Here is a 6,828-nt window from a genome sequence, read left to right as displayed (position 1 = left end):
AAGGAGTCACGGTGCTTATGCACACAGAGGTCTACTACTCAAAGAGTCACGGTGGTAATACACAAAAAGGGCTATTGCCCAAGGAGTCACTGTGCTAATACACACAAAGGGCTATTGCTCATGATGTCATGGTGCTTATACACACAGAGGGCTATTGCCCAAGGAGTCACAGTGCTTATACACACAGAGGGCTATTGCCCAAGGAGTCACGATGCTTATACACACAGATGGCTATTACCCAAGGAGTCACGATGCTTATACACACAGATGGCTATTGCCCATGGAGTCACGGTTCTTATACACACGGAGGGCTATTGCCCAAAGAGTCACAGTGCTTATACACACAGAGGACTATTGCCCAAGGAGTCACGATGCTTATACAAACAGATGGCTATTGCCCAAGGAGTCACGGTGCTTATACACACAGATGGCTATTGCCCAAGGCGTCACAGTGCTTATAGCTTTTTGCACACAAAGGGCTATTGCTCATGGAGTCATGGTGCTTATACACACAGAGGGCTATTGCCCAAGGAGTCACGGTGCTTAAACACACAGATGGTTATTGCCCAATGCATCACGGTGCTTACAGCCTTTTACACACAAAGGGCTATTGCTCATTGAGTCATGGTGCTTATAGTATACACACAGAGGGCTATTGCCAAAAGGAGTCACGGTGCTTACAGTATACACACAGAGGGCTATTGCCCAAGGAGTCACGAAGCTTATACACACAGATGGCTATTGCCCAAGGAGTCACGGCTCTTATACACACATAGGGCTTTTGCTCATGGAGTCAGGATGCTAATACACACAGATGGCTATTGCCCAAGGAGTCACGGTGCTTATACACACAGATGGTTATTGCCCAAGGCATCACGGTGCTTATAGCCTTTTACACACAAAGGGCTATTGCTCATTGAGTCATGGTGCTTATAGTATACACACAGAGGGCTATTGCCAAAAGGAGTCACGGTGCTTACAGTATACACACAGATGGCTATTGCCCAAGGAGTTACGGTTCTTATACACACATAGGGCTATTGCTCATGGAGTCAGGGTGCTAATACACACAGATGGCTACTGCCCAAGGAGTCACGGTGCTTATACACACAGAGGGCTATTGCCCAAGGAGTCATGGTGCTTATATACACAGACACACAGAGGGCTACTGCCCAAGAACTCACGTTGCTTATACACACAGAGGACTACTACCCAAGGAGTCACGGTGCTTATACACACAGGTGGCTATTGCCCAAGGAGTCATGGTGCTAATACACACAGAGGGCTATTGCTCATTGAGTCATGTTGCTAATACACACAGAGGGCTATTGCTCATGGAGACAGGGTGCTAATACGCACAGATGGACATTGCCCAAGGAGTCACGGTTCTTATACACACAGCGGGCTATTGCATAACCAGTGACGGTGCTTATACACACAGATAACCATTGCCCAAGGAGTCACAGTGCTTATAGCCTTATACACACATGGTTACTGCCCAAGGAGTCACGGTGCTTATACACACAGAGAGCTACTGTCCAAGGTGTCACAGTGCTTATACACACAGATGGCTATTGCCCAAGGAGTCACGGTGCTTATACACACAGAGGGCTATTGCCCAAGGAGTCACGGTGCGTATATACACAGAGGGCAATTGCCCATGGAGTCAGGATGCATATAGCCTTATACACACAGAAGCTATTGCTCATGGAGTCACGGTGCTTATACACACAGAGGGCTATTGCCCAAGGGGTCACTGTGCTAAAACACACAAAGGGCTATTGCTCATGAAGTCATAGTGCTTATACACACAGAGGGCTATTGCCCAAGGAGTCACAGTGCTTATACACACAGAGGGCTATTGCCCAAGGAGTCACGATGCTTATACATACAGATGGCTATTGCCCAAGGAGTCACGATGCTTATACACACAGATGGCTATTGCCGAAGGAGTCACGGTTCTCATACACATAGAGGGCTATTGCTCATGGAGTCAGGGTGCTAATACACTCAGATGGCTATTGCACAAGGAGTCACGGTGCTTATACACACAGATGGCTATTGTCCAAGGCGTCACGGTGCTTATAGCCTTTTACACACAAAGGGCTATTGCTCATGGAGTCATGGTGCTTACAGTATACACACAGAGGGCTACTGCCCAAGGATTCACGATGCTTATACACACAGATGGCTATTGCCCAAGGATTCACGGTTCTTATACACACAGAGGGCTATTGCTCATGGAGTCAGGGTGCTAATACACACAGATGGCTATTGCCCAAGGAGTCACGGTGCTTATACACACAGATGGCTATTGCCCAAGGCGTCATGGTGCTTATAGCCTTTTACACACAAAGGGCTATTGCTCATGGAGTCTAGCTGCTTATACACACAGATGGCTACTGCCCAAGAAGTCACGGTGCTTATACACACAGAGGGTTATTGCCCAAAGAGTCACAGTGCTTATACACACAGAGGGCTATTGCCCAAGGAGTCACGATGCTTATAAACACAGATGGCTATTGCCCAAGGAGTCACGGTGCTTATACACATAGATGGCTATTGCCCAAGGCGTCACGGTGCTTATAGCTTCTTGCACACAAAGGGCTATTGCTCATGGAGTCACGGTGCTTATACACACAGATAGCTACTGCCCAAGGAGTCACAGTGCTTATACAAACAGAGAGATATTGCCGAAGCAGTCATGGTGCTTATACACACAGAGGTACCTTGCTCAAGGAGTCACGGTGCTTATACACACAGGGGGATATTGCTCAAGGAGTCACGGTGCTTATACACACATACTGTACACACCGAGGGCTACTGCCCAATGAGTCATGGTGCTTATGCACACAGAGGTCTACTACCCAAAGAGTCACGGTGGTTATACACACAAAGGGCTGTTGCCCAAGGAGTCACTGTGCTAATACACACAAAGGGCTATTGCTCATGAAGTCACGGTGCTTATACACACAGTGGGCAATTGCCCAAGGAGTCACAGTGCTTATACACACAGAGGGCTATTGCCCAAGGAGTCACGATGCTTATACACACAGAGGGCTATTGCCCAAGGAGTTATGATGCTTATACACACATATGGCTCTTGCCCAAGTAGTCACGGTTCTTATACACACAGAGGACTATTGCTCATGGAGTCAGGGTGCTAATACACACAGATGGCTATAGCAGAAGGAGTCACGGTGCTTACACACACAGATGGCTATTGCCAAAGGCATCACGGTGCTTATAGCCTTTTATACACAAAGGGCCATTGCTCATGGAGTCATGGTGCTTACAGTATACACACAGAGGGCTATTGCCCAAGGAGTCACGGTGCTTACAGTATACACACAGAGGGCTATTGCTCATGGAGTCAGGGTGCTAATACACACAGATGGCTATTGCCCAAGGAGTCACAATGCTTATACACACAGATGGCTATTGCCCAAGGCGTCACGGTGCTTATAGCCTTTTACACACAAAGGGCTATTGCTCATGGAGTCAAGGTGCTTATACACACAGACGGCTACTGCCCACTGAGTCACGGTTCTTATATACACAAAGGGCTATTGCCCAAGGAGTCACAGTGCTTATACACACAGAGGGCTATTGCCCAAGGAGGCACAAAGCTTATACAAACAGTTGGCTATTGCCCCAGGCGTCACAGTGCTTATAGCTTTTTGCACACAAAGGGCTATTGGTCATGGAGTCATGATGCTTATACACACAGAGGGCTATTGCCCAAGGAGTCATGGTGCTTATACACACAGACACATAAAGGGCTACTGCAAAAGAAGTCACGGAGCTTATACTCACAGAGGACTACTACCCAGGGAGTCACAGTGCTTATACACACAGAGGGCTATTGCCCAAGGCGTCACGGAGCGTATAGCCTTTTACACACAAAGGGCTGTTGCTCATGGAGTCATGGTGATTACAGTATACACACAGAGGGCTATTGCCCAAGGAGTCACGGTTCTTATACACACAGAGGGCTATTGCTCATGGAGTCACGGTGCTTATACACACATACTGTACACACAGAGGGCTACTGCCCAAGGAGTCACGGTGCTTATACACACAGAGGTCTACTACCCACAGAGTCATGGTGCTAATACACACAAACGGCTATTGCTCATGAAGTAACGGTGCTTATACGCACAGAGGGCTATTGCCCAAGGAGTCACAGTGCTTATACACATAGAGGGCTATTGCCCAAGGAGTCATGATTCTTATACACACAGATGGCTATCGCACAAGGAGTCACAGTTCTTATACACAAGGAGGGCTATTGCTCATGGAGTCAGGGTGCTAAAACACAGAGATGGCTATTGCCCAAGGAGTCACGGTGCTTATACACACAGATGGTTCATTGCCCAAGGAGTCACGGTGCTTATAGCCTTTTACACACAAAGGGCTATTGCTCATGGAGTCATGGTGCTTATAGAATACACACAGAGGGCTATTGCCCAAGGAGTCACGGTGCTTATGCACACAGAGGTCTACTACTCAAAGAGTCATGGTGGTAATACACAAAAAGGGCTATTGCCCAAGGAGTCACTGTGCTAATACACACAAAGGGCTATTGCTCATGATGTCATGGTGCTTATACACACAGAGTGCTATTGCCCAAGGAGTCACAGTGCTTATACACACAGAGGGCTATTGCCCACGGAGTCACGATGCTTATACACACAGATGGCTATTACCCAAAGAGTCACGATGCTTATACACACAGATGGCTATTGCCCATGGAGTCACGGTTCTTATACACACGGAGGGCTATTGCTCATGGAGTCAGGGTGCTAAAACACACAGATGGCTATTGCCCAAGGAGTCACGGTGCTTATACACACAGATGGTTATTGCCCAAGGCATCACGGTGCTTATAGCCTTTTACACACAAAGGGCTATTGCTCATGGAGTCTAGCTGCTTATACACACAGATGGCTACTGCCCAAGGAGTCACGGTGCTTATACACACAGAGGGTTATTGCCCAAAGAGTCACAGTGCTTATACACACAGAGGGCTATTGCCCAAGGAGTCACGATGCTTATACACACAGATGGCTATTGCCCAAGGAGTCACGGTGCTTATACACACAGATGGCTATTGCCCAAGGCGTCACGGTGCTTATAGCTTCTTGCACACAAAGGGCTATTGCTCATGGAGTCACGGTGCTTATACACACAGATAGCTACAGCCCAAGGAGTCACAGTGCTTATACAAACAGAGAGATATTGCCGAAGCAGTCATGGTGCTTATACACACAGAGGGACCTTGCTCAAGGAGTCACGGTGCTTATACACACAGGGGGATATTGCTCAAGGAGTCACGGTGCTTATACACACATACTGTACACACAGAGGGCTACTGCCCAATGAGTCATGGTGCTTATGCACACAGAGGTCTACTACCCAAAGAGTCACGGTGGTTATACACACAAAGGGCTTTTGCCCAAGGAGTCACTGTGCTAATACACACAAAGGGCTATTGCTCATGAAGTCACGGTGCTTATACACACAGTGGGCAATTGCCCAAGGAGTCACAGTGCTTATATACACAGAGGGCTATTGTCCAAGGAGTCACGATGCTTATACACACAGATGGCTATTGCCCAAGGAGTTATGATGATTATACACACATATGGCTATTGCCCAAGTAGTCACGGTTCTTATACACACAGAGGACTATTGCTCATGGAGTCAGGGTGCTAATACACACAGATGGCTATTGCAGAAGGAGTCACGGTGCTTACACACACAGATGGCTATTGCCCAAGGCATCACGGTGCTTATAGCCTTTTATACACAAAGGGCTATTGCTCATGGAGTCATGGTGCTTACAGTATACACACAGAGGGCTATTGCCCAAGGAGTCACGGTGCTTACAGTATACACACAGAGGGCTATTGCTCATGTAGTCAGGGTGCTAATACACACAGCTGGCTATTGCCCAAGGAGTCACAATGCTTATACACACAGATGGCTATTGCCCAAGGCGTCACGGTGCTTATAGCCTTTTACACACAAAGGGCTATTGCTCATGGAGTCAAGGTGCTTATACACACAGACGGCTACTGCCCACTGAGTCACGGTACTTATATACACAAAGGGCTATTGCCCAAGGAGTCACAGTGCTTATACACACAGAGGGCTATTGCCCAAGGAGTCACGATGCTTATACAAACAGATGGCTATTGCCCAAGGAGTCACGGTGCTTATACACACAGATGGCTATTGCCCAAGGAGTCACAGTGTTTATAGCTTTTTGCACACAAAGCGCTATTGCTCATGGAGTCATGGTGCTTATACACACAGAGGGCTATTGCCCAAGGAGTCATGGTGCTTATACACACAGACACATAGAGGGCTACTGCCAAAGAAGTCACGGTGCTTATACACACAGAGGACTACTACCCAAGGAGTCACAGTGCTTATACACAATGGTGGCTATTGCCCAAGGAGTCACAGTGCTTATACACACAGATGGCTATTGCCCAAGGCATCACGGTGCTTATAGCCTTTTACACACAAAGGGCTGTTGCTCATGGAGTCATGGTGATTACAGTATACACACAGAGGGCTATTGCCCAAGGAGTCACGGTTCTTATACACACAGAGGGCTATTGCTCATGGAGTCACAGTGCTTATACACACATACTGTACACACAGAGGGCTACTGCCCAAGGAGTCACGGTGCTTATGCACACAGAGGTCTACTACCCACAGAGTCATGGTGGTTATACACACAAAGGGCAATTGCTCAAGGAGTCACCTTGCTAATACACACAAAGGGCTATTGCTCATGAAGTAACGGTGCTTATA

Source organism: Taudactylus pleione, unplaced genomic scaffold, assembly GCF_031769625.1.
Source record: "Taudactylus pleione unplaced genomic scaffold, aTauple2 ptg000039l, whole genome shotgun sequence".
Lineage (NCBI taxonomy): Eukaryota > Metazoa > Chordata > Amphibia > Anura > Myobatrachidae > Taudactylus > Taudactylus pleione.
The sequence above is the reverse complement of the archived record's forward strand: the minus strand, read 5'-3'. Positions refer to the sequence as shown.